General features: G+C 48.5%; 1 protein-coding gene across 4 annotated transcripts in view; it reads right to left on the reverse strand.

Annotated features, from left to right (window-relative positions):
- Window positions 1-10,773, reverse strand: part of AFTPH (aftiphilin) — a 100,646-nt gene extending 89,873 nt beyond the window's left edge. For 3 of the 4 annotated variants that reach the window (XM_078784250.1, XM_078784249.1, XM_068129364.2), the window contains exon 1: window positions 10,616-10,743. The gene's annotated coding sequence lies outside the window, so the exon portion shown is untranslated. Of the gene's footprint in view, window positions 1-10,615 lie in introns of all 4 variants that reach the window. The other variant, XM_068129363.2, reaches the window with a different exon arrangement.
- Window positions 10,774-11,577: the final 804 nt, after the last annotated feature.

Consider the following 11,577-nt stretch of genomic DNA (forward strand, 5'->3'; position numbering starts at 1 on the left):
TCTGTCAATATTGTTGAAATGAAGATCAAATAGCTGTATGTTGAAATATGTTGAAAAAGTCAAAACTTTACATGGGGTGTACTTACTTTTTCACGTGACTGTGTGTGTGTGTGTATATATATATATATATATATATATATATTGTTATGAATTTGGTAGAGCAATATCTAGAGCTAGGTAGATCTGAATAGGTAGGTATTCGGCTGTCGTGACAGGGACTCTACATGTAATAAGTTCTTGATGTTTAGGCGTTTGTCGGGGTAAGATGTATGATTGTGGATCTACCTGGAGGTCCGAGTGTTAAATAGTGAGGGATTAAAGGTAACGCCCCTGTGAGTATCACCTAGTAATCAAACCTTTGTCCTTTATGGCACTGCAAACCACATAAACATTAGTTAGGTCCTTAGCGCAACATTAAATAATTCCCTTTCCCTGACAAGGACTTCGTATTAAATTGACAGGAAACCAGGTCAAAAACACCGCCACAAGTGGCCGCCACCGTGTACACCTCCAAGGCCTACAAACCTGGCCGGCACGTGTTATGCCGGGACCGCAGGGTGGCGGAGGGGGGAGATGTCAGGAGTCGCGGGAGGCTTTGATTGGCTGAGGAGTGCGCCAATGGGACGTCATCGGCCACCAATATAGGCGACGGTCGGACGCCATTTGAGTAGTTGAGTTGAGTTCGTGGCAGACGCAGGCAGGCACCAGAGAGTTGAGTCGCAAGTCACACGGAGTTAGTTCGCCAGTTGGAGTTGGAGAGGACACGCCATTTCGGGCAGTCGCAGTCGAGTTCGAGCTTGGCAGTGAGCAATTGAGAAGCGAGTTGGAAGGACGAGACGTGCAGTCACACCTGCGTTCTCTCCGGTCCTGTCTTCGTGCTTTGTGTGGGGATCGACCTCGTGTGAAGCTGCTGGCTTGCGTTGGGTGCTTTGGAGCGTGGTGCACGGACCTGGTGGGCGGCGAGAGGATCGGAGCCTGGTGGAGCGAGGCCTCGTGGGTGCATCGGGGCCGAGCGGTGCCGGGGTGGACGGCAAACAATACAAGACGACAAAGACAGATAAGCCGAGCTCCTTGTGTACATTTTACAAGACGTGTTATTTTCGTAATTAATCTCCCTCGTTTGTGTTTGCTGTCTGTCGTGTGGGGACGTCCCGATTAGAGTTATTAGATTTACCGGCGGGCTTTTTCACTGGCTTTACTTTTCCTAATAAACCCTTATATTATTTTCTGTATATATTTGAACGCAGTTTTCCTGGGTGTTTGATTTTAATAGATAAGGTTGCGGAGCCTTCGCTGCGTCCCGCCATTCCGCGCGTTGGTGTTGAACTTGAGTCCGCCATTGAGTGTTCGCCTCGGGAGTTAAAGTCTCGCAAATCGGTCATCCGTAACTGTGGTGTTAATCACGGTTACGCGACAAGTGGTGTCAGGAGTGTAGGATTTGAACCCGTCGGACAAATTTTTTTGTCCGCGGCGAGACATCGACACGGTCGGGCGTACATTGCGCCCGACGTTCGAACGCAAAATTTTTATAGTCGAGGCGGAGAAATTTAATAATCAATCGGGCAAACGGAGCGCGATATCGCGTCTTCGTCAAATTTAAATTGTTTCAGGAATTATTAAAATAAATACGCGCGCGGGAAACAATCTTCCGGAAAGCGGATGTCGGAAATTGATGAGATGGAAGTACGCAGCGAGGCCTCCGTCAGCGTCGGGAGTGAGCCGGAAATAGGGGAATTAGATGCAGAGGTGAGCCTTGGAACCTCCCTCGTCCCGAGCACCAACTTATCCCCCTCCCCCACCGGGGAGTCGGGAGTAGTAGGAACGGCCCCGACAACCGACCAGATGTTGGGTCAATTGCTTCGAAAAATGGAAGAAATGAAAAGTGGGTTGAAAAATAAAATTGACGGGCTGGAAAATAAAATGAGTAAGGAATGTAGGGAAGGAATGAAGGGAATGAGTGATCGATTGGAGGAACAAATTGAAGGGATGGAAAAGAACAGTGAGCGAGCCAGTCGGGAATTGAAAAATAAAATTGATGGGCTGGAAAATAAAATGAGTAATGAGATGGGACAAATGAAAAGAGGGATGGAAAATAAAATGGAGTCCCAGGGGAAGGAATGGAGGAATGAAATAAAGGAAAGGAATGAACAATTGGAAGAAAAAATTGGGGAAATGGCACAGCAGCTGGGGGAACGAATCGATGGCATAGAAGGGAGAGTGCAAAACCAAATTACGGACAGACTGGGAAAATTTGAGGGTAAAGTAGAAACTCAAATGGGGGCACAGGAGAAGCCAAAGGTGGCAAAAATTGAATCGGAACGGGGGGAAGCTAGATTGGGAACAGGAGAGAGTACGGCCCATGCAGATGTGCACGGGGCTCAGGAGCCGGGAATGGCAAAATTGGGAATTGCACAGGGAATGGCAATTGAAGTAAATGGGGAGACCGCAGGTCCACAGGTGGATGGGGAATGTCCACAGGTGGATGGGGAATGTCCACAGGTGGATGGGGAATGTGTACAGGTAGAGGGGGAATGCCTGCAGGTAAACGTGGAGAGTCCACAGGTGAGCGGGGAAGGAAATTTGGAATGTGAGAGTTGTAATGGGGAATGTTTCCCACATTCTGGCCTGGTTGTTTATCGGGACCGTGTGGATGTCACAACACCCCAACCGGGGGATGAATTTGGAATTGTGCAGCACCAGGGCGGTGGTGCGGAGCAAGAGGGGGTAGAGTTTTTGGGGGTCCATGCGATAGAGCCGGACCGGGTATTTATTGGGGATATTGATCAAAGCCTGGCGGGGCCAGGAATGATTTGTAATGATGAGGATGATTTGATCCAGCGGCTGGAGACCTGTGACAGTCCCATGGAGGTAGAGCTTGTTCAGGCCCAAAGGAGTCTGGGGGAAGAGGTGAGTTGGTCCGAGGAGGTGGTTGGAATGACCGAGGGGACGCTCACTGTACACTGCTATTTGGAAACAGAGGCTCCAAAATTGGACAACCAGTTGGGGGAGTGTGTTGGCTCCGGGCTGGATTTGGATCTTGGAGGATCGGGAGATAGAGCTTCTGGAGATTTGGTCCCTGTAGGGAATTTGGATCAACTGCAGGGAGGGGCAGAACAACCGGTGGTAGAGGTTGTTCCCTGCAGCTGCGGGTTGGCAATGGGAATGAAAATTTGTAAAATAAAATGTAAAATAAAATTACAATGGGAAATTGATTTGGAGCAGCCATGGTGGGGATTGGTCCCCGGGCTGCGGGATTTGGACATGGAGAGGTCATGGGTGATGGCCTCGGGCAAAAGTTGCCCCTTTCAAAATTTGGGTATGCCAGCCAGCTGGGGGGCTGTGATGGCGAGATTTGGACGTGGGGTCCAGCCTTGGGTGTCGAGGTACGACCTGGGTCCCACGGGGGGTCTGGTGGAGTGTGGCGTCCCTTGTCCGTCGGGGCGCCGTCCGAGCTGGTGGCTCGGGCCGGCAGGGTCACCGGACCCTGGTGGGGGTTAAGACCTCCAGGGAGGTCCGAGGTGGTTTCTCAAGCCTGGGATGGCAAATATTGAGGACCACTGGGGGGAGGTGTTGTGGGTCGCGCTTTGGTGGTGGCACCGCAGATGGCCAGCTTGGGCCTGATGTAGTGATCACCCGGGCATGCGACCTGACACCCTCTCCCTGAGACTTTGGGACAACTGGCATGTGATGACCTGCCATGCCGTGTTGGTCGATGGACGCGGGTCAAACCGAATGGACAGGGATGGAGATAGCCTGCCGGACAACCATTGGGGCATCTGTGGAACGTGATGGTGTGAGTGACCTTCCACAGATGCTCCGTTATGATTTATGGACTCTCGGGTTGGGAAGAGAGCCATGGGGATGTGAATCGGGAGATGTGTAACGAGCCGAGCATATGGGCCATGCTCGGCTGGCATGTGTATGGCAAAGCATCCTTCTTTGGTGAGGTGAGTGAAATGTGACAAATGGTTGGCATGGGTAATCTGTGGGTTAGATGCAAAATTAAGGGTGGATTTTGAAATGCCATGGTGGACACTGTATAGTGACGCCATTATTGATCCAGGTGTGTAGACCAAAGTGTTGGAGGCTGTGATGAAATTAATAGGGTAGCAAGACACAGCTTTCAACTGGTTGCGGGGGCAACTGTGCTGATATTTGGGACGCGGGATGATGGGGATGTAGTTGTGTAGCCTGAGGGTCAACGTGGTGCTGTGCGTGTCCGAGGTGTGTGGACCATGTCTTCTGGGTGGGTCTCCTGGTGGAGCATGGCTGTTGACTGGACCTTGGTGTGGTCAAGTGTGGGTGAGCACTGGGGGGCTGCAGTTCTGTAGTCGGACTGGGGGATGATGGGGAGGTGCAGGGGACGTGGCTGTAGGGATGCCACGCACTGCGACCGTGCCCCCCAGGGCCGAGGTTGTGTGTGCGGTAGTGTGTGTTGTGGCAGCAAGTGCTCACCACATTGGCCAGCTGGGGCTGCTGCAGCTGTGTTCCTCGCAGGGGGGCCGAAGGATGGATGGTGGGTCACACCCTTATGGACACTCATGGGCCATGTTGGCGTTCTGACTGCTCACCTTGTCCCGGTGACCCTTGCACGGTAGAGGTGCAGAGCTGTCGTGGCCACAGGTAGTTGTGTAGTGATGATCACCGTTGGATGCGGATCCACATACCTGCCAGTGTAGTGGGGACAAAAGAGAAATTTGGAAGTATTTGGTAGGCCCAATGTGAAATTTTGGGAATTGTATGGGTGGATTGCACTTTGAACCTGACCAACCTGCAACTACCTGCACTTGAGGTGAGTGTTTTGAGGAGTACTGTCCCAGGCTTCAGGATTTGCTTTGGGAAATTGGGGACATGTAATTTGGAGTTGGGAGGCGGGTGAGAGTGATGACATGGCCGGTGAGGGGATGGAATGGGAGCCACAGTGTCTTGTGGGTGGTGTATGTTTTTGTATTGTGGTTAGGTGTTTGATGTGGTCGTGAGAGTGGAACCTGGAGAGTGAGTGATGATTATTGGAGATAATGAGGGGCGATAAATTGTGCTTTTGGAAATGTGCTTTTGGGAAGATGTGATGGTTTAAATGTGAACTGGGGGAATTTCACATGTAGCAGGCCATGGCAAGCCTTGTAACACCTTTTACACCATCTATGGAATTGTACTGAATTGTGCTGAGTTGTGTGGAGAATTGAATGGCAGTGGGGGAGGAAGTGTGTTTTGGGGTCTTGTGGGTGGGGAAGGTGTGTGTGTCCGCAGGTACAGAGCAAGCTCTGAGGAGCGATGCCTGCGGGCCCCCCTCTGCGGCAATTACCCCTGGCAGCCGGTGGTAACTGGAAATTGGAGCTCGTCGGTGGAGGGTCTGGTTGGGCGCCGCGGGGTGAGGAAGTCCCCCGGTGACCCGTGTTGCTGCGCGAAAGCAGGAGGCAAAGGAGCCTGGTGTGTGTGGAGACCCTCACCGGCGAGGTAACGGCGGAAAGGGGCTGTTGGGCTGTCATGGGGCCAAGAGGTAAAGGGGGGGGGGGCAATGAACTTGTAAGTCGGTTGACTTGTTTTTGGGACTGCGGGCACCACAGCCTGATGCGCCCCCACCATCTTTTTGTGCGGTACCTCCCCGCTGCCTAGTTGAGGAATGCACACACACGTGAATGACATCAATGCCATGGTCCTGCAGGGGGGTGTATTGAAATAAGTACTTTGTTGATTTTTTTGAAATGCCTTGATGACCTATGGAATGAGAATGAGTGGTTAAGGGGTCTGTGTAGCATGAATGTGGGCGAAATCCACCGAGCCGTGTCACTCACCTGTAACATCTGGACAGGGCCCGTGGAAATTTAGTGGGATGCATTGGGGATGGCCCCGCAGGTAAGGTTGTGTCTTGTGGCATCCACCGGGGGACGCGGTCTGTAGACCGGGGTATGTACAAAGGTTAGAGTTTTGAGTTTGGAAAGATGGTTAAGTTTTGTGGTTAAGTTAGTGTTGTGTGTTGTTGTTTCCTCCCTCCACAGGAACAACGAAGAAAATGTACATACTTGCATGATGGTTAAGGGGTTCAGCATGTTAAGGAAGTGTAGGTAGGTAGTCCGACTCACTTCCCACAGCCCTTCCTGATTTATTTCATAGGTTAATTAAGTGTGTGACAGTAAGTGTTAAGGCTGGAATGGTAGCGCCTGCGGTGAACCTTGCAGGAGCTACGGTTCCAGGGGGGGGGCTGTGTTATGAATTTGGTAGAGCAATATCTAGAGCTAGGTAGATCTGAATAGGTAGGTATTCGGCTGTCGTGACAGGGACTCTACATGTAATAAGTTCTTGATGTTTAGGCGTTTGTCGGGGTAAGATGTATGATTGTGGATCTACCTGGAGGTCCGAGTGTTAAATAGTGAGGGATTAAAGGTAACGCCCCTGTGAGTATCACCTAGTAATCAAACCTTTGTCCTTTATGGCACTGCAAACCACATAAACATTAGTTAGGTCCTTAGCGCAACATTAAATAATTCCCTTTCCCTGACAAGGACTTCGTATTAAATTGACAGGAAACCAGGTCAAAAACACCGCCACAAGTGGCCGCCACCGTGTACACCTCCAAGGCCTACAAACCTGGCCGGCACGTGTTATGCCGGGACCGCAGGGTGGCGGAGGGGGGAGATGTCAGGAGTCGCGGGAGGCTTTGATTGGCTGAGGAGTGCGCCAATGGGACGTCATCGGCCACCAATATAGGCGACGGTCGGACGCCATTTGAGTAGTTGAGTTGAGTTCGTGGCAGACGCAGGCAGGCACCAGAGAGTTGAGTCGCAAGTCACACGGAGTTAGTTCGCCAGTTGGAGTTGGAGAGGACACGCCATTTCGGGCAGTCGCAGTCGAGTTCGAGCTTGGCAGTGAGCAATTGAGAAGCGAGTTGGAAGGACGAGACGTGCAGTCACACCTGCGTTCTCTCCGGTCCTGTCTTCGTGCTTTGTGTGGGGATCGACCTCGTGTGAAGCTGCTGGCTTGCGTTGGGTGCTTTGGAGCGTGGTGCACGGACCTGGTGGGCGGCGAGAGGATCGGAGCCTGGTGGAGCGAGGCCTCGTGGGTGCATCGGGGCCGAGCGGTGCCGGGGTGGACGGCAAACAATACAAGACGACAAAGACAGATAAGCCGAGCTCCTTGTGTACATTTTACAAGACGTGTTATTTTCGTAATTAATCTCCCTCGTTTGTGTTTGCTGTCTGTCGTGTGGGGACGTCCCGATTAGAGTTATTAGATTTACCGGCGGGCTTTTTCACTGGCTTTACTTTTCCTAATAAACCCTTATATTATTTTCTGTATATATTTGAACGCAGTTTTCCTGGGTGTTTGATTTTAATAGATAAGGTTGCGGAGCCTTCGCTGCGTCCCGCCATTCCGCGCGTTGGTGTTGAACTTGAGTCCGCCATTGAGTGTTCGCCTCGGGAGTTAAAGTCTCGCAAATCGGTCATCCGTAACTGTGGTGTTAATCACGGTTACGCGACAATATATATATATATATATATATATATATATATATATATATATATATATATATATATATATATATATATATATATATATATATATATATATATATATATATATACTGTATATATATATATATATATATATATATATATATATATAACGGCTTTATACTGGTTAATGATACACCTTGAAATGTGATCGGTGAGGATGGCAAATTGAGTCTCAATACAGCTATTGCTGCATGGTCATTAAGCGAATGAAATAGCGACGAGTTGCCCTGACAGGCCCCAAAAAGGGTGAAACTAGTTGTTAGCTTGGATTTTCATTTGCTTGGTAACAGCTTTTGATCTTGGCATCTTTACACTGCAAGAGGCCCCTCTGGAGCTGCAGTCACAAGTCGTTGTGACTATATTTGTCCAGGTCGGAAAACGTCATTAATCATCTTCATGAAACTCCAGACCACGAAAGATAATGGTGATGCCTCTTGATTGTGATTGGTGGGGTCCAAGAAAATGTGTGCATGTGGCAGATGGCACTTGTTGGTTTCAGATTGTGTTGCAATTGCTGTAATGGGACTTGATCTGGCGTCCTCACCATTAAAAGTTAGCAGGGCATAATTTACCGGTATAATGCAATGTAAATATCTGCAAGATGAAGCCAAATGAGTGAGGACAACGATGGACAACATCAACAGGAGTCTTGCCTGTGAAGGCCCATGTCGAACTGCGTCGGAGGACATGTAAGAACAATGGACAACATTAACATGACATCGATAGAGGTTTGATAACCACCATGAGAAGCAAGGAGAAGCCAGCATTTCAGACATGAACCCTTCAACGGAGCAAAACAGGAAGGGTTAACACCCAGAACATCAGCTTCTCCTTGCTTGCCTCCCACAGTGGTTTGCATACTTCGATCAAGATTTTCTTCCACCATTTTTATTGAATCCACAACCACATATACCACCACCACAAAATTTATTTGGGTCACTCCTTGATTCAGTCACTTCACACTCACTCACTCTCTCACTCTCTCACAAACGCATACAGTACACCTATGTATTTAGCAATGTAGAACTACTCTTCGAAGGGTGGAGAACCGTTTACATATTACATTCATGGAAGCTAGTACGGGTTGGGTGGAGGGAGACATGACCAAAAGGAGAGCTCAGGGTGTAATATGCTTGCTTTTGAATCAAGACATTTTCATTTCCTGATGGAACAGGATTTGGGTCAAAGTTGAAAAAAATTTATGATTTGCAGGCCTTGTTATCCCCATGCTTTTGGAAGAAAAATTTAAGCCAGGGGTGGGGGTGGGGGGGGGGGATATTGCAGTGTGTCTGTCACGCTATCTCCTCCTAAACAGTTAAGCAAAAATTCACCAAACTAAGTAGTCATAATCACCACATGGCAGTTTTAGCCCCATCCGCTGGGGCTCGAAACCCAACATCTGCTGGGTTATATAAAAAAAATAACCACCTTTAGAGGCCATTTTTCCCCGCAAAGCGGGGGTTGGCCTTTTTCGGGAACCGTGGTTGTTGTTGTTTTTCGGTCCCCTATTTGAAGCAATGTTTTACGGCCGGATGCCCTTCCTGACGCCAACCCTTTTTGCCGCCTTTAACGACAAACAGGGAATTACCAGTGAACTGGTACTCAATTAGCCGACCTCGGAAGGATGACAGGCTGAGTCAACCCCCCTGGCGTTAATTCAGCGATCGACCGGGATTCTAACCCAGGATCCTTGGATCCTAAGCCGGCACCCTAGCCGCTAGCCCAACACCAGGGCGGATAATACCAAAATGCTGGGTTGAAAGATCAAATACCAAAAAAAGGAATTACAGGCACATTTTAAAATTTAACTTTGGATACAAAATCAGCATTTGGGAACGCATCCAATATGTAACGATTTTTGGAGATTTGAATCCCAGTTCATGACCCAGGGTGTGGGGACTTGGGGGGGGGGGGGGGGGATCAAAAAAGAAGTTTTAATAAATCAAAATTTGATATTGTGTCAATCCTGGTGGAACTCTGCCATCTTTCAACATTGTTTTAGGTGGGAAACATGGAGATTGGTGATGCGTGCTATGGTCTTGCCCCCAACGAAGAAACATCCGGCTGGCTATCTCCTCTACCAGCATTTACTCGTAAAAGTTGGGATGAAGAAAATAAAAATTTAAAAAAACAGGGAGGGGGGGATAGGGGTCATCAAAGTGGTCAAAATTCCTACTTTAGTTGCAGCAGAAAAGGGAGAAGGGCACCATCAGATTGGAATGCCTACATAAAACATGATGGCTACCATATTGGGGCCTCGCCAATAACCATGAGGGTCAAAGGGCGTACAAACAACATTGATTCAGCCGACAAGCCACATCCACAACCATATCACGTGAAACCATAAAACAGCCTCTTCCTGGCCTCAATACCAAAAGAAATACAGAAAAGATACCAATGATCCTGTGTGTCCACTGCTGCCTGTAGCCAAGACAGCCGGCTTAAAGACCTCATCTCAAGGACAGGCCACATCTCTCAAGGACAGACAGGCTGCATCTCTCTTTGTCCAGGACTACACGAGAATAGCAGTTTAAAGTGACAAGTTAGAAAGTAAATTAATCAGATTCCCAACCAGGATGTTCAATGGTAGGAAATGAAACTCTTCCAAAGAAAAGTTTATTTCATTTACATAAAAACTCATTACACTTTCAGGGAAAAATAAACTTTTCACAGTCCTACCTTTCGGAGTTCTAACCCAACAGAGTAACTGCAGGAAACTTTTATAAAACAAACCACAGGCAGAACTACAATGGTTGTGCAAGAGGAGAAACAATAACAGCTGAGAAACCCAGCCAATCCTCCGTCTTACGTCACGGTGCTTAATGACGTACATAATGCGTCACATGTCGTGCATTGTCCCGAACAACAGTACAATTAAACAGAAACAACAATGTAGGAGGTTCTGTCCCCCAGGCCATGACCACTAACCTGGGGGACAGTCCCGTCTAGGATATATTCCATAGGTTTAATCAGTATCACATAGGGGGAATATCCCCATGCCCATCGCATCAGGCATCATGGTTCAGGAATATAAAGTAAACCAAATCGAAACTACAGCCAGAACCACCAAAACAGCAATTAAACATATCCCCACATAGTACCTGTACAAGAGGTCTTGTGGAACCGATAACTTAAACAACCCTAGCCCTGGAAATCCACAATAACAACAGCCCCTCGCCAAGCCGGCCACGATGTGCAGAAATAAGTTCCGGAGAAACTTCCGGGAACCAGATCGTGTCAAGTCACTTCCTGCGTAAACAACTCCTTTGGTCCCGCTCTCGTTATTTCACATAAATGTTCATATTCAGGTCCTTAAAAACCCCATAACTATGTAAATCAATCGACAGATAAATATACCATGGGTGAAATGAAAGCGAGCGTAGTGGTAAATACATTTCTGTCTCTGCTGCGCACTACACCGGCGAAGCCGTTATTTCAGGGCACAATCGATCGTCGAAAATTAAAGCACTGAATGGTTATAGGCAACTAAGGAAAGTATAAGTACATATGATGTTAGACGATGCGTAAAATGCGAATAAAATGTAAAACGATAAACACCAAGAAAAAATAAAATTAATCCTGTATCGGAAAGAACGTATATATATTGCGTACGCAAACGTGGTGGGAAGTTGAACTCCCTCATCCCTCCGGCTCCGGCGGTATTAATGCTTCTCAAACTGCATGCAAATCGGACCTGGCAGGAGTAATTCCCTGCCAGTGGATTAAGGGGTCTCACTCCTATTAAGAGGAGTGGTCCCACCAGTATGACCATGCATTGTGGCCCTCTGGGGGCATGATGCATGCGTTTTGAATGACCATGCGTTTCCCCCTCGGGGTTGAGGCGCATGTGTATTGTAATGGGGACAGCCTTGTTGACGATGTGCCTTGACCATGGGGTCAAGGTGCACGTCCAAGGCTGTTCAAATGTTTGAATTTTTACCTTTTTTCTTGTAAAAAAGGCAGGCCTTCCGTGTGGGCCCTAAACATGCGTTTGAATGACCATGCGCTTCCCCCTCGGGGTTGAGGCGCATGTGTATAGTTATGGGGACAGCCTTGTTGACGA

This window comes from Myxine glutinosa, chromosome 9 (assembly GCF_964187855.1).
Source record: "Myxine glutinosa chromosome 9, kmMyxGlut1.1, whole genome shotgun sequence".
Lineage (NCBI taxonomy): Eukaryota > Metazoa > Chordata > Myxini > Myxiniformes > Myxinidae > Myxine > Myxine glutinosa.